Raw genomic sequence first — 22,177 nt, 5'->3', positions numbered from 1 at the left:
TATGGAACTTTGTCAAGTCTTCCCTAGAACGTGCTTCTTTGCGGATGAAGAGACATGCGGACAAGAGGCGCCTGGATCCCCCGTGTTTCTCCCCAGGTGATCTGGTCTGGCTTGCATCCAGATATGTCCGATTGAAGTTACCCTCGTACAAGTTGGGTCCTCGTTACATCGGGCCGTTTAAAGTCATCAGCAAAATCAATGCAGTCTCCTACAAACTGCAGCTCCCGGCCACGATGCGGATACCCAACTCCTTCCATGTCTCCTTGCTCAAGCCGGTCGTCCTTGGTCCCTTCTCCGCTGCTGCCAGTCCTGCTCCTCCTCCTATCGCTGACGATGACATCTATGCGGTAAGGGATATCGTGGCCATGAAGACCGTGCGAGGTCGGCAATACTTCCTGGTGGACTGGGCGGGTTATGGTCCCAAGGATAGGTCCTGGGAGCCCCGGGAGAATGTTGGCACTCCTCTGATTCGTGCTTTCCTGTCCCGGTTGCGGGGAGGGGGGCGTGGGGGAGGGGGTACTGTCACGCTTGCCGTTCCCCGTGCCCCGCTCTCCGGTCCCCATGGCTCGCTCTCCGCTCCCCGGCGGCGTCCCCTGCTCACCACTCCGTTCCCGGCCTCCTCTTCCTCGCCTGCGCCCTCCATGCGTCCAGCTCCCCGCTCCCGGCGCTCCTCTGCGACGTGGGACACTCAGCCGGGCACTCCTGCTTCCTCTGCACCGCTCCCTGGACTGGCTTCTGGTACACGGGCCTCGCGCATGCGCATTAGGGCGCGCGCGCGGTCATTGACCCTTTCTTAAAGGGCCAGCACCTAGAAACAGGAAATTGCATAGACAGGTACAGGGTATATTAGGATTCTCTTTCCTGGTGGGCGGGGCCTGTTCTACGTGTTTAGTAAGCTAGGAGTTCAGGTCCCCGTATTGCTTTGCCCTGTAATTAACCCTGTCTGTCTCGCAGAGCCTGTCCTGCCACTCCAGCCTCTCCGAACCACGTCCATTCCTGACGGTGACTACGGCGGATGTTCCCCCACCTCTGCAGATCCGCCAGTCTCCAGTCCCTGGCCCCGTTGGGTGACCCGTCTCATCGCTCAGCAGGTTCCGGATCCCGCCTGACCCTTCAACCCGGCCTTGGACCCTGAGCCTCGTCACCCGGACTACCGTCCAGTACTCGTGTGTTCAGCAACATCCACCTTTCCAGCTCCCCTACGGACTGTCTGGTTACCAATAGTGCTTCGGCTGCCGTGCATCAAGACCCTCTGGCGGTGTGACCGGCCTGGCTGCCTCCTCAGGGGAAACCGGTGTACGGTCCAGAGTTTCCACCACCCGGACGTAACAGCTAGAACAGGACATGGATCCCGCCGAAGCACTAGCGGCCTTGCAGCAAGAACTCGTGCGACAGCGCGAGACTCAGACCCGCATGCTGTCCTTCATGTCTTCTGTGGATACCCGCCTGAACACGCTACAAGCAACGGCCACGTCCTTTGCATCTCAGGTTTCCACTGCACAATCCACGGCCGCAGCTCCCGTGGCAGCCTCCTCGGATGCTTCCAAACTTCGTATGGCCTCACCAACCCGGTACGCCGGAGATCCCAAGACCTGCAGGTATTCATAAATCAATGCTCCCTCCATTTCAAGCTGCTGCCGCACCTTTTTGCCTCTGACCAAGCCAAGGTCGCGTTCATGATGTCCCATCTAGAGGGAGAGGCACTGGCCTGGATGAACCCCTTGTGGGAGAAGGAGGATCCGGTAACCACCGACATCCAGGAGTTCCTGCAGGCTTTTCGTAGAACCTTTGACGAGCCCGGACGCGCCTCCGCGTCTGCCTCATCCCTCCTCCGGCTACGTCAGGGGACTCTGACGGTGGGCCAATATGCTATCCGCTTCCACACCTTGGCCTCGGAACTAGGGTGGAACAATGAGGCCCTAACCGCCGCCTTCTGGGAGGGACTCTCGGGTCGTATTAAAGATGAGCTGGCTGGTCGTGACGTGCCTTCCACCCTGGATTCCCTGATCGCTCTAGCGACTCGAGTGGATCTTCGCTTTCAGGAACGATCCAAAGAGGTCTCCCGCGAAAGGCGTCCGATAAGGCACTCCTCCCCACCCCAGAAGTCCATCGCTCCCCAGTTGGCGTCACCTGGCGCGTCTACCTACGAGCCCATGCAGATTGACCGTCTGAGGCAGTCTGAGCAACGCAGAGCAGAACGACACTACAGAAGAGACCCGGTTCACGGCAGAGGCGTATCTCGATTCCAGAGCAGCAGGCAACTTCATCCAGCAAGCCACGGTGGATAAGTACCAGGTACCTGTCCTTCCACTAGAAAAACCGCTGGTAATCGCCTCTGTAGATGGGAGACCCCTCTCTGACACCGTCTCACTGATCACCAAGCCTGTGGAAGTACGGATCGGTGCTCTGCACACCGAGAAGATCTCCTTCTACGTCCTCCCGCGCATGTCTCATCAGATCCTGCTGGGACTCCCATGGTTACGGGCACACGAACCGTCGGTCAGCTGGAGTACAGGTGACATTACCCGATGGGGCTCCTCGTGTCACGAGAGATGTCTGAAATCCATCCAGCCCATCCAACGACCTCCAGTTCCAGAGTCTCTACCAGGACTGCCTTCTGTCTACTGGTCCTTCACGGACGTGTTTGATAAAAAGGAGTCAGAGGTACTACCGCCTCATCATCCCTACGACTGTGCCATTGATTTACTGCCAGGAACTACGCCTCCTAGAGGAAGGATATACCCCTTGTCCCCTGCTGAAACACGGGCTATGTCTACCTATATCACCGAGAGCCTGGCTAAGGGGTTCATTCGGAGATCTTCGTCCGCTGCCGGAGCAGGATTTTTCTTCGTCAAGAAGAAGGAAGGTGATCTGCGCCCTTGCATTGACTACCGGGGATTAAACCAGATCACCGTAAAAAACAAATACCCTCTGCCACTTATCCCCGAACTATTCGATCGGCTCCGAGGAGCTCGTGTATTCACCAAGTTGGACCTCCGTGGGGCCTATAACCTGGTTCGCATTCGCTCTGGAGACGAATGGAAGACCGCATTCAACACTCGGGATGGTCACTACGAGTATTGTGTCATGCCCTTTGGTCTGTGTAATGCTCCGGCAGTCTTCCAAGAATTGGTGAACGAAGTGTTCAGAGATCTCCTCTATGTCTGTGTCGTGGTGTATCTGGACAACATCCTGGTCTTCTCTCCGGACCTACAGACCCACAGAGAGAACGTGCAGCTAGTTCTCCAGAGGCTTAGAGAGAACCGTCTGTACGCCAAGTACGAGAAGTGCGTCTTTGAAAAATCGTCTCTTCCCTTCCTGGGTTATGTAATCTCGGACACTGGCCTGCAGATGGACCCAGAGAAACTGTCTGCCATCATCAACTGGCCTCCTCCTTCCGGACTGAAGGCTATCCAACGCTTTCTCGGCTTTGCAAACTATTATCGTCAATTTATCCCGCACTTCTCTGCCTTGACTGCGCCTCTCTCTGCCTTGACTAAGAAAGGAGCTAATCCTAAGGACTGGCCACCGGCGGCCGATGCCACGTTCTGCTCTTTGAAACAGGCGTTTGCTTCTTCCCCGGTTCTCCATTGCCCTGAATTGAACCGACAGTTCACCTTAGAGGTGGATGCCTCCTCCTCTGGAGCCGGGGCAGTCTTGATGCAGAACTCCTCCTCCGGAAAGATGGTCACTTGTGGATTCTTCTCCAAGAGCTTCTCGGCACCCGAACGCAACTACACCATCGGGGATCGGGAGTTACTGGCCGTTAAGCTGGCCTTGGAGGAATGGCGCTACCTCTTGGAGGGAGCAGTATACCCTGTGATCATATACACGGACCACAAGAATCTGGAGTACCTGCGGTCAGCCCAAAGACTGAACCCGCGACAAGCCCGCTGGTCTTTGTTTTTTGCTCGCTTTGATTTCCAGCTCCATTTTCGGCCTGCGGATAAGAACGTGCGGGCAGACGCTTTGTTTAGGTCCTTCGTGCCCGTGGAGTTGGAGGATGAGACGTTCCAGCCCATCATCAACCCCAGTAAAGTCATTCCGGTGACTCCTGTCGCTCTAACTCAGATACCCCCTGGGAAAACCTATGTCTCAGATACTGAGAGACAGAGAGTCCTGCATTGGGGCCATGCCTCGAAGATCGCCGGCCATGCTGGTCAGAAGAAGACTTGGAGTACGATTGTCCGTCACTACTGGTGGCCGTCCCTCCGTAAAGACGTCGCAACCTTCGTCTCAGCCTGTCCATCCTGTGCCCGAAACAAGACACCCAAGCACCTACCATATGGACGTCTTCTGCCTCTGCCTATTCCTTCCGCTCTGTGGCAACATATTGCAATGGACTTCATTACGGACTAACCCTTATCCTCCGGACACACGGTCATATGGGTTGTGGTGGATCGCTTCTCTAAGATGGCTCACTTCGTTCCCATGGCCGGGCTGCCCTCTGCCCAGGAGCTAGCTGACTCCTTCATACAGCACATATTCCGATTGCATGGCTTCCCCACACACATTGTGTCTGACAGAGGAACTCAGTTTACCTCGCGCTTCTGGAGGGCTCTCTGCAAACATCTAGGAGTATCCTTGGACTTTTCTTCGGCCTACCATCCTCAGTCGAATGGCCAAGTGGAACGGGTCAATCAGATCCTGACCTCCTTCCTGCGCCACTACGTCAACATCCATCATGACGATTGGTCCATGCTCCTACCTTGGGCTGAATTCTCCCACAACCAACACATCAGCGAGTCCACCTCCAGCTCTCCCTTCCAGGTCGTTTACGGACTTCAGCCTTCTGTCCCGTTGCCAGTATCCTCGGCTTCCGATGTCCCCGCAGCAGATGCTCTGGTTCGGGACTTCTCAACTATATGGAACTTTGTCAAGTCTTCCCTAGAACGTGCTTCTTTGCGGATGAAGAGACATGCGGACAAGAGGCGCCTGGATCCCCCGTGTTTCTCCCCAGGTGATCTGGTCTGGCTTGCATCCAGATATGTCCGATTGAAGTTACCCTCGTACAAGTTGGGTCCTCGTTACATCGGGCCGTTTAAAGTCATCAGCAAGATCAATGCAGTCTCCTACAAACTGCAGCTCCCGGCCACGATGCGGATACCCAACTCCTTCCATGTCTCCTTGCTCAAGCCGGTCGTCCTTGGTCCCTTCTCCGCTGCTGCCAGTCCTGCTCCTCCTCCTATCGCTGACGATGACATCTATGCGGTAAGGGATATCGTGGCCATGAAGACCGTGCGAGGTCGGCAATACTTCCTGGTGGACTGGGCAGGTTATGGTCCCGAGGATAGGTCCTGGGAGCCCCGGGAGAATGTTGGCACTCCTCTGATTCGTGCTTTCCTGTCCCGGTTGCGGGGAGGGGGGCGTGGGGGAGGGGGTACTGTCACGCTTCCCGGTTCCCGTGCCCCGCTCTCCGGTCCCCATGGCCCGCTCCCCGGCGGCGTCCCCTGCTCACCACTCCGTTCCCGGCCTCCTCTTCCTCGCCTGCGCCCTCCATGCGTCCAGCTCCCCGCTCCCGGCGCTCCTCTGCGACGTGGGACACTCAGCCGGGCACTCCTGCTTCCTCTGCACCGCTCCCTGGACTGGCTTCTGGTACACGGGCCTCGCGCATGCGCATTAGGGCGCGCGCGTGGTCATTGACCCTTTCTTAAAGGGCCAGCACCTAGAAACAGGAAATTGCATAGACAGGTACAGGGTATATTAGGATTCTCTTTCCTGGTGGGCGGGGCCTGTTCTACGTGTTTAGTAAGCTAGGAGTTCAGGTCCCCGTATTGCTTTGCCCTGTAATTAACCCTGTCTGTCTCGCAGAGCCTGTCCTGCCACGCCAGCCGCTCCGAACCACGTCCATTCCTGACGGTGACTACGGCGGATGTTCCACCACCTCTGCAGCTCCGCCAGTCTCCAGTCCCTGGCCCCGTTGGGTGACCCGTCTCATCGCTCAGCACGTTCCGGATCCCGCCTGACCCTTCAACCCGGCCTTGGACCCTGAGCCTCGTCACCCGGACTACCGTCCAGTACTCGTGTGTTCAGCAACATCCACCTTTCCAGCTCCCCTACGGACTGTCTGGTTACCAATAGTGCTTCGGCTGCCGTGCATCAAGACCCTCTGGCGGGGTGACCGGCCTGGCTGCCTCCACAGGGGAAACCGGTGTACGGCCCAGAGTTTCCACCACCCGGACGTAACAATATCTTTGCACTAGTGGGACTATACAGAAGTCCAATAGCCACGTTTAGGATGCCACTAGGTTCACTCAGTGTTTGCTAGTATAATGGCTTAGTAACAATGAGTTTGAGTGTGCAATGCAGGCAGACGTGCTGCAAATATCTTTGCACTAGTGGGACTATACAGAAGTCCAATAGCCACGTTTAGGATGCCACTAGGTACACTCAGTGTTTGCTAGTATAATGGCTTAGTAACAATGAGTTTGAGTGTGCAATGCAGGCAGAGGTGCTGCAAATATCTTTGCACTAGTGGGGCTATACAGAAGTCCAATAGCCACGTTTAGGATGCCACTAGGTTCACTCAGTGTATGCTAGTATAATGGCTTAGTAACAATGAGTTTGGGTGTGCAATGCAGGCAGAGGTGCTGCAAATATCTTTGCACTAGTGGGACTATACAGAAGTCCAATAGCCACGTTTAGGATGCCACTAGGTTTACTCAGTGTTTGCTAGTATAATGGCTTAGCTACAATGAGTTTGAGTGTGCAATGCAGGCAGACGTGCTGCAAATATCTTTGCACTACTGGGGCAATACAGCAGTCCTACAGCCACGTTTATGATGCCACTAGGTTCAATCAAAGTTTGCTAGTATAATGGCTTAGTAACAAGGAGTTTGAGTGTGCAATGCAGGCAGAGGTGCTGCAAATATCATTGCACTAGTGGGACTATACAGAAGTCCAATAGCCACGTTTAGGATGCCACTAGGTTCATTCAGTGTTTGCTAGTATAATGGCTTAGTAACAATGAGTTTGAGTGTGCAATGCAGGCAGAGGTGCTGCAAATATCTTTGCACTAGTGGGACTATACAGAAGTCCAATAGCCACGTTTAGGATGCCACTAGGTTCACTCAGTGTTTGCTAGTATAATGGCTTAGTAACAATGAGTTTGAGTGTGCAATGCAGGCAGAGGTGCTGCAAATATCTTTGCACTAGTGGGAATATACAGAAGTCCAATAGCCACGTTTAGGATGCCACTAGGTTTACTCAGTGTTTGCTAGTATAATGGCTTAGCTACAATGAGTTTGAGTGTGCAATGCAGGCAGACGTGCTGCAAATATCTTTGCACTACTGGGGCAATACAGCAGTCCTACAGCCACGTTTAGGATGCCACTAGGTTCAATCAGTGTTTGCTAGTATAATGGCTTAGTAACAATAAGTTTGAGTGTGCACTGCAGGCAGAGGTGCTGCAAATATCTTTGCACTAGTGGGACTATACAGAAGTCCAATAGCCACGTTTAGGATGCCACTAGGTTCACTCAGTGTTTGCTAGTATAATGGCTTAGTAACAATGAGTTTGAGTGTGCAATGCAGGCAAAAGTGCTGCAAATATCTTTGCACAAGTGGGAATATACAGAAGTCCAATAGCCACGTTTAGGATGCCACTAGGTTCAATCAGTGTTTGCTAGTATAATGGCTTAGTAACAATGAGTTTGAGTGTGCACTGCAGGCAGAGGTGCTGCAAATATCTTTGCACTAGTGGGACTATACAGAATTCCAATAGCCACGTTTAGGATGCCACTAGGTTCAATCAGTGTTTGCTAGTATAATGGTTTAGTAACAATGAGTTTGAGTGTGCAATGCAGGCAGAGGTGCTGCAAATATCTTTGCACTAGTGGGACTATACAGAAGTCCAATAGCCACGTTTAGGATGCCACTAGGTTCAATCAGTGTTTGCTAGTATAATGGCTTAGTAACAATGAGTTTGAGTGTGCAATGCAGGCAGAGGTGCTGCAAATATCTTTGCACTAGTGGGACTATACAGAAGTCCAATAGACACGTTTAGGATGCCACTAGGTTCACTCAGTGTTTGCTAGTATATTGGCTTAGTAACAATGAGTTTGAGTGTGCAATGCAGGCAGAGGTGCTGCAAATATCTTTGCACTAGAGGGACAATACAGAAGTCCAATAGCCACGTTTAGGATGCCACTAGGTTCAATCAGTGTTTGCTAGTATAATGGCTTAGTAACAATGAGTTTGAGTGTGCAATGCAGGCAGAGGTGCTGCAAATATCTTTGCACTAGTGGGACTATACAGAAGTCCAATAGCCACGTTTAGGATGCCACTAGGTTCAATCAGTTTTTGCTAGTATATTGGCTTAGTAACAATGAGTTTGAGTGTGCAATGCAGGCAGAGGTGCTGCAAATATCTTTGCACTAGTGGGACTATACAGAAGTCCAATAGCCACGTTTAGGATGCCACTAGGTTCACTCAGTGTTTGCTAGTATAATGGATTAGTAACAATGAGTTTGAGTGTGCAATGCAGGCAGAGGTGCTGCAAATATCTTTGCACTAGTGGGACAATACAGAAGTCCAATAGCCACGTTAAGGATGCCACTAGGTTCAATCAGTGTTTGCTAGTATAATGGCTTAGTAACAATGAGTTTGAGTGTGCAATGCAGGCAGAAGTGCTGCAAATATCTTTGCACTAGTGGGACTATACAGAAGTCCAATAGCCACGTTTAGGATGCCACTAGGTTCACTCAGTGTTTGCTAGTATAATGGCTTAGTAACAATGAGTTTGAGTGTGCAATGCAGGCAGACGTGCTGCAAATATCTTTGCACTAGTCGGACTATACAGAAGTCCAATAGCCACGTTTAGGATGCCACTAGGTTCACTCAGTGTTTGCTAGTATAATGGCTTAGTAACAATGAGTTTGAGTGTGCAATGCAGGCAGAGGTGCTGCAAATATCTTTGCACTAGTGGGACTATACAGAAGTCCAATAGCCACGTTTAGGATGCCACTAGGTTCACTAAGTGTTTGCTAGTATAATGGCTTAGTAACAATGAGTTTGAGTGTGCAATGCAGGCAGAGGTGCTGCAAATATCTTTGCACTAGTGGGACTATACAGAAGTCCAATAGCCACGTTTAGGATGGCACGAGGGTCACTCAGTGTTTGCTAGTATAATGGCTTAGCTACAATGAGTTTGAGTGTGCAATGCAGGCAGAGGTGCTGCAAATATCTTTGCACTACTGGGGCAATACAGCAGTCCAACAACCACGTTAAGGATGCCACTAAGTTCACTCAGTGTTTGCTAGTATAATGGCTTAGTAACAATGAGTTTGAGTGTGCAATGCAGGCAGGGGTTCTGCAAATATCTTTGCACTAGTGGGATGATACAGAAGTCCAATAGCCACGTTTAGGATGCCACTAGGTTCACTCAGTGTTTGCTAGTATAATGGCTTAGTAACAATGAGTTTGAGTGTGCAATGCAGGAAGAGGTGCTGCAAATATCTTTGCACTAGTGGGACTATACAGAAGTCCAATAGCCACGTTTAGGATGCCACTAGGTTCACTCAGTGTTTGCTAGTATAATGGCTTAGTAACAATGAGTTTGAGTGTGCAATGCAGGCAGACGTGCTGCAAATATCTTTGCACTAATGGGACTATACAGAAGTCCAATAGCCACGTTTAGGATGCCACTAGGTTCACTCAGTGTTTGCTAGTATAATGGCTTAGTAACAATGAGTTTGAGTGTGCAATGCAGGCAGACGTGCTGCAAATATCTTTGCACTAGTGGGACTATACAGAAGTCCAATAGCCACTTTTAGGATGCCACTAGGTTCAATCAGTGTTTGCTAGTATAATGGCTTAGTAACAATGAGTTTGAGTGTGCAATGCAGGCAGAGGTGCTGCAAATATCTTTGCACTAGTGGGACTATACAGAAGTGCAACAGCCACGTTTAGGATGGCACTAGGTTCACTCAGTGTTTGCTAGTATAATGGCTTGGCTACAATAAGTTTGAGTGTGCAATGCAGGCAGACGTGCTTCAAATATCTTTGCACTACTGGGGCAATACAGCAGTCCAACAGCCACGTTAAGGATGCCACTAAGTTCACTCAGTGTTTGCTAGTATAATGGCTTAGTAACAATGAGTTTGAGTGTGCAATGCAGGCAGAGGTGCTGCAAATATCTTTGCACTAGTGGGATGATACAGAAGTCCAATAGCCACGTTTAGGATGCCACTAGGTTCACTCAGTGTTTGCTAGTATAATGGCTTAGTAACAATGAGTTTGAGTGTGCAATGCAGGCAGAGGTGCTGCAAATATCTTTGCACTAGTGGGACTATACAGAAGTCCAATAGCCACGTTTAGGATGCCACTAGGTTCACGCAGTGTATGCTAGTATAATGGCTTAGTAATAGTGATGAGCGAGTACTAAAAAGCTCGGGTGCTCGAATCTCGGGCCGAGCCTCCCAAGATACTCGTGTACTCGGGCCGAGCAACGAGCCCAATGTTATCCTATGGGAGACCCGAGTATTTTTGTGAAATGACCCCCCGGCAGCATGGAGAAACCCTAAAAATGTCACAAAAGTCTCAGAAGAGTGCTCAAATGACATGGCAACAGCATGGGGAAGACCCCTTGAAGCATTTATCACTGAAAAGTCACAGCTGTGAACAATTTTGTCCGCGTTTTACGCCATTTTTACGGACTCACCAGAAAACCTTCCAAAATGACCCCAAAATGATTTTTCATGGCGGAATTGTTAAGGGCATATACCCAATAGTGAGATAGAGCTGGTGTATGTTACTTTTTGAGATTAATACATGAAAGATTTTACGTGAAAACATTGTGTGGCACTCCGATGTCCCTGAGAAGAGACGTACATGAAGGCCTCTTGAGTCTAATGTGCCCATTTTGAGGAAGTGAGTCTTTGTAGTATTTTCCTTTGCCAGGGCAGTCCAAAATTGTGAGGTTCAACAATGCCCCTGCATACAGACGTGCATGAGGGCCTCAAAACATTAAGTGTCCATTGTCAGGAAGTGGGTGTATTATAGTATAGCCCTTAGGCAGGGCAGCCAAAAATTGGGAGGCTCCACATTGTCCCTGGATAGAGACGTGCATGATGGCCTGTAAACCTGAAGTGCCCATTGTAAGGAAGTGGGTCTATTTCAGTATAGCCCTTTGCCAGGGCAGCCAAAAATTGGGAGGCTCCACATTGTCCCTGGATAGAGATGTGCATGATGGCCTTTAAACCTGAAGTGCCCATTGTAAGGAAGTGGGTCTATTTCAGTATAGCCCTTTGCCAGGGCAGCCAAAAATTGGGAGGCTCCACATTGTCCCTGGATAGAGACGTGCATGATGGCCTTTAAACCTGAAGTGCCCATTGTAAGGAAGTGGGTCTATTTCAGTATAGCCCTTTGCCAGGGCAGCCACAAATTGGGAGGCTCCACATTGTCCCTGGATAGAGACGTGCATGATGGCCTGTAAACCTGAAGTGCCCATTGTAAGGAAGTGGGTCTATTTCAGTATAGCCCTTTGCCAGGGCAGCCAAAAATTGGGAGGCTCCACATTGTCCCTGGATAGAGACGTGCATGATGGCCTTTAAACCTGAAGTGCCCATTGTAAGAAAGTGGGTCTATTTCAGTATAGCCCTTTGCCAGGGCAGCCAAAAATTGGGAGGCTCCACATTGTCCCTGGATAGAGACGTGCATGATGGCCTTTAAACCTGAAGTGCCCATTTTAAGGAAGTGGGTCTATTTCAGTATAGCCCTTTGCCAGGGCAGCCAAAAATTGGGAGGCTCCACATTGTCCCTGGATAGAGACGTGCATGATGGCCTGTAAACCTGAAGTGCCCATTGTAAGGAAGTGGGTCTATTTCAGTATAGCCCTTTGCCAGGGCAGCAAAAAATTGGGAGGCTCCACATTGTCCCTGGATAGAGACGTGCATGATGGCCTGTAAACCTGAAGTGCCCATTGTAAGGAAGTGGGTCTATTGTAGTATAGCCCTTAGGCAGGGCAGCCAAAAATTGGGAGGCTCCACGTTGTCCCTGGGTAGAGACGTGCATGAGGGCCTTTAAACCTGAAGTGCCCATTGTAAGGAAGTGGGTCTATTTCAGTATAGCCCTTTGCCAGGGCAGCCAAAAATTGGGAGGCTCCACATTGTCCCTGGATAGAGACGTGCATGATGGCCTTTAAACCTGAAGTGCCCATTGTAAGGAAGTGGGTCTATTTCAGTATAGCCCTTTGCCAGGGCAGCCAAAAATTGGGAGGCTCCACATTGTCCCTGGATAGAGACGTGCATGATGGCCTTTAAACCTGAAGTGCCCATTGTAAGGAAGTGGGTCTATTTCAGTATAGCCCTTTGCCAGGGCAGCCAAAAATTGGGAGGCTCCACGTTGTCCCTGGATAGAGACGTGCATGAGGGCCTGTAAACCTGAAGTGCCCATTGTAAGGAAGTGGGTGTATTATAGTATAGCCCTTAGGCAGGGCAGCCAAAAATTGGGAGGCTCCACGTTGTCCCTGGATAGAGACGTGCATGAGGGCCTGTAAACCTGAAGTGCCCATTGTAAGGAAGTGGGTGTATTATAGTATAGCCCTTAGGCAGGGCAGCCAAAAATTGGGAGGCTCCACGTTGTCCCTGGATAGAGACGTGCATGAGGGCCTGTAAACCTGAAGTGCCCATTGTAAGGAAGTGGGTGTATTATAGTATAGCCCTTAGGCAGGGCAGCCAAAAATTGGGAGGCTCCACATTGTCCCTGGATAGAGACGTGCATGAGGGCCTGTAAACCTGAAGTGCCCATTGTAAGGAAGTGGGTATATTATAGTATAGCCCTTAGGCAGGGCAGCCAAAAATTGGGAGGCTCCACGTTGTCCCTGGATAGAGACGTGCATGAGGGCCTGTAAACCTGAAGTGCCCATTGTAAGGAAGTGGGTGTATTATAGTATAGCCCTTAGGCAGGGCAGCCAAAAATTGGGAGGCTTCACGTTGTCCCTGGATAGAGACGTGCATGAGGGCCTGTAAACCTGAAGTGCCCATTGTAAGGAAGTGGGTGTATTATAGTATAGCCCTTAGGCAGGGCAGCCAAAAATTGGGAGGCTCCACGTTGTCCCTGGATAGAGACGTGCATGAGGGCCTGTAAACCTGAAGTGCCCATTGTAAGGAAGTGGGTCTATTGTAGTATAGCCCTTAGGCAGGGCAGCCAAAAATTGGGAGGCTCCACGTTGTCCCTGGATAGAGACGTGCATGAGGGCCTGTAAACCTGAAGTGCCCATTGTAAGGAAGTGGGTGTATTATAGTATAGCCCTTAGGCAGGGCAGCCAAAAATTGGGAGGCTCCACGTTATCCCTGGATAGAGACGTGCATGAGGGCCTGTAAACCTGAAGTGCCCATTGTAAGGAAGTGGGTCTATTGTAGTATAGCCCTTAGGCAGGGCAGCCAAAAATTGGGAGGCTCCACGTTGTCCCTGGATAGAGACGTGCATGAGGGCCTGTAAACCTGAAGTGCCCATTGTAAGAAAGTGGGTGTATTATAATATAGCCCTTAGGCAGGGCAGCCAAAAATTGGGAGGCTCCACGTTGTCCCTGGATAGAGACGTGCATGAGGGCCTGTAAACCTGAAGTGCCCATTGTAAGGAAGTGGGTCTATTGTAGTATAGCCCTTAGGCAGGGCAGCCAAAAATTGGGAGGCTCCACGTTGTCCCTGGATAGAGACGTGCATGAGGGCCTGTAAACCTGAAGTGCCCATTGTAAGGAAGTGGGTGTATTATAGTATAGCCCTTAGGCAGGGCAGCCAAAAATTGGGAGGCTCCACGTTGTCCCTGGATAGAGACGTGCATGAGGGCCTGTAAACCTGAAGTGCCCATTGTAAGGAAGTGGGTGTATTATAGTATAGCCCTTAGGCAGGGCAGCCAAAAATTGGGAGGCTCCACGTTGTCCCTGGATAGAGACGTGCATGAGGGCCTGTAAACCTGAAGTGCCCATTGTAAGGAAGTGGGTGTATTATAGTATAGCCCTTAGGCAGGGCAGCCAAAAATTGGGAGGCTCCACGTTGTCCCTGGATAGAGACGTGCATGAGGGCCTGTAAACCTGAAGTGCCCATTGTAAGGAAGTGGGTGTATTATAGTATAGCCCTTAGGCAGGGCAGCCAAAAATTGGGAGGCTCCACATTGTCCCTGGATAGAGACGTGCATGAGGGCCTGTAAACCTGAAGTGCCCATTGTAAGGAAGTGGGTATATTATAGTATAGCCCTTAGGCAGGGCAGCCAAAAATTGGGAGGCTCCACGTTGTCCCTGGATAGAGACGTGCATGAGGGCCTGTAAACCTGAAGTGCCCATTATAAGGAAGTGGGTGTATTATAGTATAGCCCTTAGGCAGGGCAGCCAAAAATTGGGAGGCTCCACGTTGTCCCTGGATAGAGACGTGCATGAGGGCCTGTAAACCTGAAGTGCCCATTGTAAGGAAGTGGGTGTATTATAGTATAGCCCTTAGGCAGGGCAGCCAAAAATTGGGAGGCTCCACGTTGTCCCTGGATAGAGACGTGCATGAGGGCCTGTAAACCTGAAGTGCCCATTGTAAGGAAGTGGGTCTATTGTAGTATAGCCCTTAGGCAGGGCAGCCAAAAATTGGGAGGCTCCACGTTGTCCCTGGATAGAGACGTGCATGAGGGCCTGTAAACCTGAAGTGCCCATTGTAAGGAAGTGGGTGTATTATAGTATAGCCCTTAGGCAGGGCAGCCAAAAATTGGGAGGCTCCACGTTATCCCTGGATAGAGACGTGCATGAGGGCCTGTAAACCTGAAGTGCCCATTGTAAGGAAGTGGGTCTATTGTAGTATAGCCCTTAGGCAGGGCAGCCAAAAATTGGGAGGCTCCACGTTGTCCCTGGATAGAGACGTGCATGAGGGCCTGTAAACCTGAAGTGCCCATTGTAAGAAAGTGGGTGTATTATAATATAGCCCTTAGGCAGGGCAGCCAAAAATTGGGAGGCTCCACGTTGTCCCTGGATAGAGACGTGCATGAGGGCCTGTAAACCTGAAGTGCCCATTGTAAGGAAGTGGGTCTATTGTAGTATAGCCCTTAGGCAGGGCAGCCAAAAATTGGGAGGCTCCACGTTGTCCCTGGATAGAGACGTGCATGAGGGCCTGTAAACCTGAAGTGCCCATTGTAAGGAAGTGGGTGTATTATAGTATAGCCCTTAGGCAGGGCAGCCAAAAATTGGGAGGCTCCACGTTGTCCCTGGATAGAGACGTGCATGAGGGCCTGTAAACCTGAAGTGCCCATTGTAAGGAAGTGGGTGTATTATAGTATAGCCCTTAGGCAGGGCAGCCAAAAATTGGGAGGCTCCACGTTGTCCCTGGATAGAGACGTGCATGAGGGCCTGTAAACCTGAAGTGCCCATTGTAAGGAAGTGGGTGTATTATAGTATAGCCCTTAGGCAGGGCAGCCAAAAATTGGGAGGCTCCACGTTGTCCCTGGATAGAGACGTGCATGAGGGCCTGTAAACCTGAAGTGCCCATTGTAAGGAAGTGGGTGTATTATAGTATAGCCCTTAGGCAGGGCAGCCAAAAATTGGGAGGCTCCACGTTGTCCCTGGATAGAGACGTGCATGAGGGCCTGTAAACCTGAAGTGCCCATTGTAAGGAAGTGGGTCTATTGTAGTATAGCCCTTAGGCAGGGCAGCCAAAAATTGGGAGGCTCCACGTTGTCCCTGGATAGAGACGTGCATGAGGGCCTGTAAACCTGAAGTGCCCATTGTAAGGAAGTGGGTGTATTATAGTATAGCCCTTAGGCAGGGCAGCCAAAAATTGGGAGGCTCCACGTTGTCCCTGGATAGAGACGTGCATGAGGGCCTGTAAACCTGAAGTGCCCATTGTAAGGAAGTGGGTCTATTGTAGTATAGCCCTTAGGCAGGGCAGCCAAAAATTGGGAGGCTCCACGTTGTCCCTGGATAGAGACGTGCATGAGGGCCTGTAAACCTGAAGTGCCCATTGTAAGGAAGTGGGTGTATTATAGTATAGCCCTTAGGCAGGGCAGCCAAAAATTGGGAGGGCTCCACGTTGTCCCTGGATAGAGACGTGCATGAGGGCCTGTAAACCTGAAGTGCCCATTGTAAGGAAGTGGGTCTATTGTAGTATAGCCCTTAGGCAGGGCAGCCAAAAATTGGGAGGCTCCACGTTGTCCCTGGATAGAGACGTGCATGAGGGCCTGTAAACCTGAAGTGCCCATTGTAAGGAAGTGGGTGTATTATAGTATAGCCCTTAGGCAGGGCAGCCAAAAATTGGGAGGCTCCACGTTGTCCCTGGATAGAGACGTGCATGAGGGCCTGTAAACCTGAAGTGCCCATTGTAAGGAAGTGGGTGTATTATAGTATAGCCCTTAGGCAGGGCAGCCAAAAATTGGGAGGCTCCACGTTGTCCCTGGATAGAGACGTGCATGAGGGCCTGTAAACCTGAAGTGCCCATTGTAAGGAAGTGGGTGTATTATAGTATAGCCCTTAGGCAGGGCAGCCAAAAATTGGGAGGCTCCACGTTGTCCCTGGATAGAGACGTGCATGAGGGCCTGTAAACCTGAAGTGCCCATTGTAAGGAAGTGGGTCTATTGTAGTATAGCCCTTAGGCAGGGCAGCCAAAAATTGGGAGGCTCCACGTTGTCCCTGGATAGAGACGTGCATGAGGGCCTGTAAACCTGAAGTGCCCATTGTAAGGAAGTGGGTGTATTATAGTATAGCCCTTAGGCAGGGCAGCCAAAAATTGGGAGGCTCCACGTTGTCCCTGGATAGAGACGTGCATGAGGGCCTGTAAACCTGAAGTGCCCATTGTAAGGAAGTGGGTCTATTGTAGTATAGCCCTTAGGCAGGGCAGCCAAAAATTGGGAGGCTCCACGTTGTCCCTGGATAGAGACGTGCATGAGGGCCTGTAAACCTGAAGTGCCCATTGTAAGGAAGTGGGTGTATTATAGTATAGCCCTTAGGCAGGGCAGCCAAAAATTGGGAGGCTCCACGTTGTCCCTGGATAGAGACGTGCATGAGGGCCTGTAAACCTGAAGTGCCCATTGTAAGGAAGTGGGTCTATTGTAGTATAGCCCTTAGGCAGGGCAGCCAAAAATTGGGAGGCTCCACGTTGTCCCTGGATAGAGACGTGCATGAGGGCCTGTAAACCTGAAGTGCCCATTGTAAGGAAGTGGGTGTATTATAGTATAGCCCTTAGGCAGGGCAGCCAAAAATTGGGAGGCTCCACGTTGTCCCTGGATAGAGACGTGCATGAGGGCCTGTAAACCTGAAGTGCCCATTGTAAGGAAGTGGGTCTATTGTAGTATAGCCCTTAGGCAGGGCAGCCAAAAATTGGGAGGCTCCACGTTGTCAATGGATAGAGACGTGCATGAGGGCCTGTAAACCTGAAGTGCCCATTGTAAGGAAGTGGGTGTATTATAGTATAGCCCTTAGGCAGGGCAGCCAAAAATTGGGAGGCTCCACGTTGTCCCTGGATAGAGACGTGCATGAGGGCCTGTAAACCTGAAGTGCCCATTGTAAGGAAGTGGGTGTATTATAGTATAGCCCTTAGGCAGGGCAGCCAAAAATTGGGAGGCTCCACGTTGTCCCTGGATAGAGACGTGCATGAGGGCCTGTAAACCTGAAGTGCCCATTGTAAGGAAGTGGGTCTATTGTAGTATAGCCCTTAGGCAGGGCAGCCAAAAATTGGTAGGCTCCACGTTGTCCCTGGATAGAGACCTGTTAGGTTCTTAGTGCCTCCGTGCTTGCATTTAAAAACCGCACGTGTGTGCCTGTTGGTGCCAGCTTTCCGCTGCATTTGTGTGAGTTTTGCAAAAACTTGGATATAACGCACAAGTCTAGTGTACACATCAGCACAGCATTGCAAAATGCGCAAGGGCGTTGTCAACGAACAAGGAAGTGGACGTGATGGTGGTGCAGGCAGAGACCGAGGTTGTGTGCAAGCTCTAATTTCGCCACAACAAAGGGCCACATCTAGTCGCTCGCACGTCCTGTCCCAAATTCTTGGGGACCGCAGCAGTACACCGCTCTTGAACCAAGACCAGTGTCAACAGGTTGTTAGTTGGATAGCGGATAATGCTTCCAGTCAGATTGGCACCACCACAAACACTCTGTCTTCCACACGGTCAAGTGTCAGTAGCCGTGATACTGCACCGCACATTTCAGAACCTGATCCTCCTTCCTACCACCAGGCCGAGTACACGTCCACGGACATTACTGATCCCACACTTGGACACTCGGAAGAGCTGTTCGTTCACGTTTCCATTCACAAATTCTGGCCTCTCGCCAGCTCCTGTTGAAGTGGGCCATGACGAGATTGTATGTACAGATGCCCAAATATTTGAGCAGCCACGTTCTCACGAAGTTGGCAACGTGTCTCAACAAGGGGTGGACGATGATGAGACACAATTGTCAGGAAGTCAGGAGGAGGAGCAGGATGCGGAAGAGGAAGACGACGTGGTGGATGATCCAGTAAATGACCCAACCTGGCAGGAGGATATGCAGAGCGAGGACAGCAGTGCACAGGGGGAGTGAGGCGTAGCATCACAACAGGCAGTAAGAAGCAGAGTGGTGGCCCCAGGCAGACGTCAGGCAACTGTTCCCCGGAACAACACGACACAAGGTGCCTGTACAAATGTTAGGTCTTCCCGAGTCTGGCTGTAATACTATTGTATGTATTGAGGATTTCGATTGCATTAGGGCAATGACAACCAGAGACGAGTTCTTGGTGCAAGACGTTTATAATATGCAACCAGCAAATATGTACATAAACGGAACAAAAACACAGTAGAACATAAATACAGGAAATACCTTCCAGGGACGGAGCGAAAGGGAATTCCCGGGACCGCGCACCGGACTCCCCCAGGGAGACCACCAAGAGCGAACCCCTATACAGGGACTGTCTGGCAATCACCCCAGAAGCCCTAAATGCGCAGCAGCCGGGACACAAAAGGGCAATAGGTAAGTCCAAAAATGTCCGTACGTGATGTGAGTCCAGAGTGGTATTAAACGGAAGGAACCGGGCAGAAGTGCCGACCAAAGACGGCAAACGGAGTCCGGGCACAGCTAGATGATACCAGATGAAGTCCAGAGTCGGTGTCGGTTGTTTTTCAAGAGGATCCGAATAACAATCAGGAACCAAAAGCAGCAGGGCAGGAGCACACAGGAAGCAGTATACTCAGGCACTGGACTAAGCTTTAGGGGCGGCTTTTAAACAGATGGACAGGAAGTAGGGCAACAGAACAGAAAACTCCATGTTAACAAAGGGCAAGCTCTTTCAAAAGAAAACTGGAAAACCCGGAACTCTGACACTGGCAGTTTTTTAAGTTGGCTCCAGATGATTCTAAAAAGGCCATTTGCAACACCTGCCATGCCAGCATCAGCAGGGGTACCAAAACTAGCAGCCTGACCACCACCAGCATGATCAGGCACATGTCAGCCAAGCACCCGACTTTGTGGGAAGTACAACAGAGTCGAGGAGCAGTGCTTGCTGATGTCACTGCTACGTCTTCGCTGGTTGTGCATGCGAGCCAATCCCCTGTCCATGCTGCCTGCGAACAAGCCTCCTCCACTCCTGCACCTGCAGTTGCCTACGCAGAAAGAACACCATCATCAAGCACGTCCTTGTCCCAGCGCAACGTTCAGTTATCCATTCAGCAAACCTTTGAACGCAGGCGCAAATACACTGCCAACACCCCACATGCCACAGTTCTAAATGCTAACATTTCGCGACTGCTTGCGCTGGAAATGTTGCCTTTTAGGCTGGTTGAGACAGAAGCATTCCGCGACCTGATGGTGGCAGCTGTCCCACGTTACTCGGTCCACAGCCGCCACTATTTCTCCCGGTGTGCCGTCCCCGCATTGCATAACCACGTGTCACAAAACATCACACGTGCCCTGAACAACGCTGTTTCAGCCAAAGTCCACCTAACCACAGACACGTGGACAAGTGCATGTGGGCAAGGCCGTTACATCTCGTTGACGTCACACTGGGTTAATATTGTGCAAGCTGGGACCCAGTCTGAGCGAGGGACGGAACACGTCCTTCACACACCAAGTTTTGCAGGCCCTACCTCAGTCAGGGTTTCACACACACTCTACAGCTCCGGAATGTCATGCTCCTCAGCCTCCTCCTCCTCCTGCGCATCCTGATCCACTTTACCCTCCACACCAGTCCCAAGCTGGAAGTGTCGCGGGCGGAGGAGGGGACGGTGCGCTCTCCCACTGCTCGGGTCCGGCTGACGCTGTTCTACGGCTGCTGCTGCTCGTTGGCTCGAGCGATGGCCGGATCCCGGGGACTCGAGCGGCGCTACTCGCCCGTGAGTGAAAAGGGGTGGTTTGGGTTTTGGGGATATTGTCCGTGACGCCACCCACGGTTGTGGTGATTGTGTGGACACCACCGCTGCTCTGGACGGGGATCCCGGGAGCCTGTGACAGGGAGCAGCTTTGTTGTTATTTCTCCCCTCCGTGGGTAGGGGGTTTGGTTGTCCCGGGGCCTGGTGATGGGGTAGACATGGATGACAGGCGGGTTGCGGGGCCTGATGAGGTGCAGGGTCGCAGGGGCAGCGCTGTGCCGCACGGCACGGAGGTACTCACTCAGCCCAATGATGATGACACAGTTCACGGTTAAACAAGTGGCTGGATGGACGGGTCACTCGGACGGCTGCGGTTGTTCCTCCCTGCAGGTTAGTGATGACTGTCTCTCCCTGCACCTAAGTTAAGTGTTGGTAGTGATGGTTTCCCAACGGTAACCCGCTCCCCGACCTGGATATGGGCCGGAGGAGCCCCTTTTGCCCACAGGCGCTGGCCCTGGGAGACGGTTGCCCTTGGCGGTGGCTGTGTCTCCCCTTCACGGTTGTACGGTTGCCTTCTATCTGGACTTGGCTGTTTGGAAACCCTGAGGTTCCCTTCACTAACGGATTTGGCAAATTCACGGTGACACCAAGCCTTGCCGGGATCCGAAAGTCCTCTGCCAATGGTGCTGGCTTCTCTTTGTATACCGGTCCGGTACGGCCGGGTCACCACCCGTCCACGGTCCTTACGGCAGACTCCAATCGGCCTCCACTGCAGACGGTCACCACATCCTGCCAACCTTGCTGTCCTGTCCGGGCCACACACCCGGACCAACTTCAGGCTCTTTGCTGTCACTTTTCTCCTCTCTACTACTTTCCTCCTTCCACTTCCTTAGCTTAACTCTCACTGCCTGTGTTTTCCCTCCTCCTCGGTGGGTGGAGACCAACCGCCTGGCTCCACACCCTGGTGTGGACAACAGCCCCTGGGGAAGGCAACAAGGATTTTGTGTTTTGACTATGATATGCCTGCAGGGAGTGTGGGGTGTTTAAGTGTTGTGCTCTGTGGCCCCTGGCTTGTCCAGGGCGACACAGAAGCACTGCAGCACTGCCTCGGCGAAGCGGCAACAGGCAGTGCTGAAGCTAATCTGCATAGGTGACAAACCCCACAATGCAGAAGAGGTGTGGACAGCTCTGAAACAGCAGGCAGATCACTGGCTCACAACTCTGAACCTAAAGCCAGGAAAGGTCGTGTGTGACAATGGCCGGAACCTGGTGGCGGCTTTGAGGCGAGGCCAGCTGACACATGTTCCATGCGTGGCCCATGTGCTCAACCTCGTGGTTCAGCGGTTTCTAAAGTCATACCCAGAGCTGTCTGATCTGCTGGTAAAAGTTCGCCGCCTGTCTGCACATTTTCGAAAGTCACCTACTGCTTCAGCCGGCCTTGCCGGCTTAAGACGCCGTTTGCATCTTCCGGCACACAGACTGGTGTGTGATGTCCCCACGCGTTGGAATTCAACTCTGCACATGTTGGTCAGGATATGTGAGCAGAAGAGGGCAGTTGTTGAGTACCTGCATCACCTAAGCCGTCGGGAAATGGGTCAAACTCCACACATAACACCTGAGGAGTGGAGATGGATGTCAGACCTATGTACCATCCTCCAAAACTTTGAGGACTCCACCAAGATGGTGAGTGGTGATGACGCCATTATTAGCGTCACCATACCGCTACTCTGCCTTCTAAAACAGTCTCTGCTGAAAAACAAACATGATGCATTGCAGGCGGAGCGCGATGAGTTGCAGCAAGAAACAGTAGTGGGTGTGGGCGATGATAACACACAGCCCAGCCTTGTCTCATCACAACGTGCAGTGGAGGACTATGACGAGGAGGAGGATGAAGACATGGAGCAACTCTCTGGCCAAATTGAGGATATGA

This window comes from Anomaloglossus baeobatrachus, chromosome 11 (assembly GCF_048569485.1).
Source record: "Anomaloglossus baeobatrachus isolate aAnoBae1 chromosome 11, aAnoBae1.hap1, whole genome shotgun sequence".
Classification (NCBI taxonomy): Eukaryota; Metazoa; Chordata; class Amphibia; order Anura; family Aromobatidae; genus Anomaloglossus; species Anomaloglossus baeobatrachus.
The sequence above is the reverse complement of the archived record's forward strand: the minus strand, read 5'-3'. Positions refer to the sequence as shown.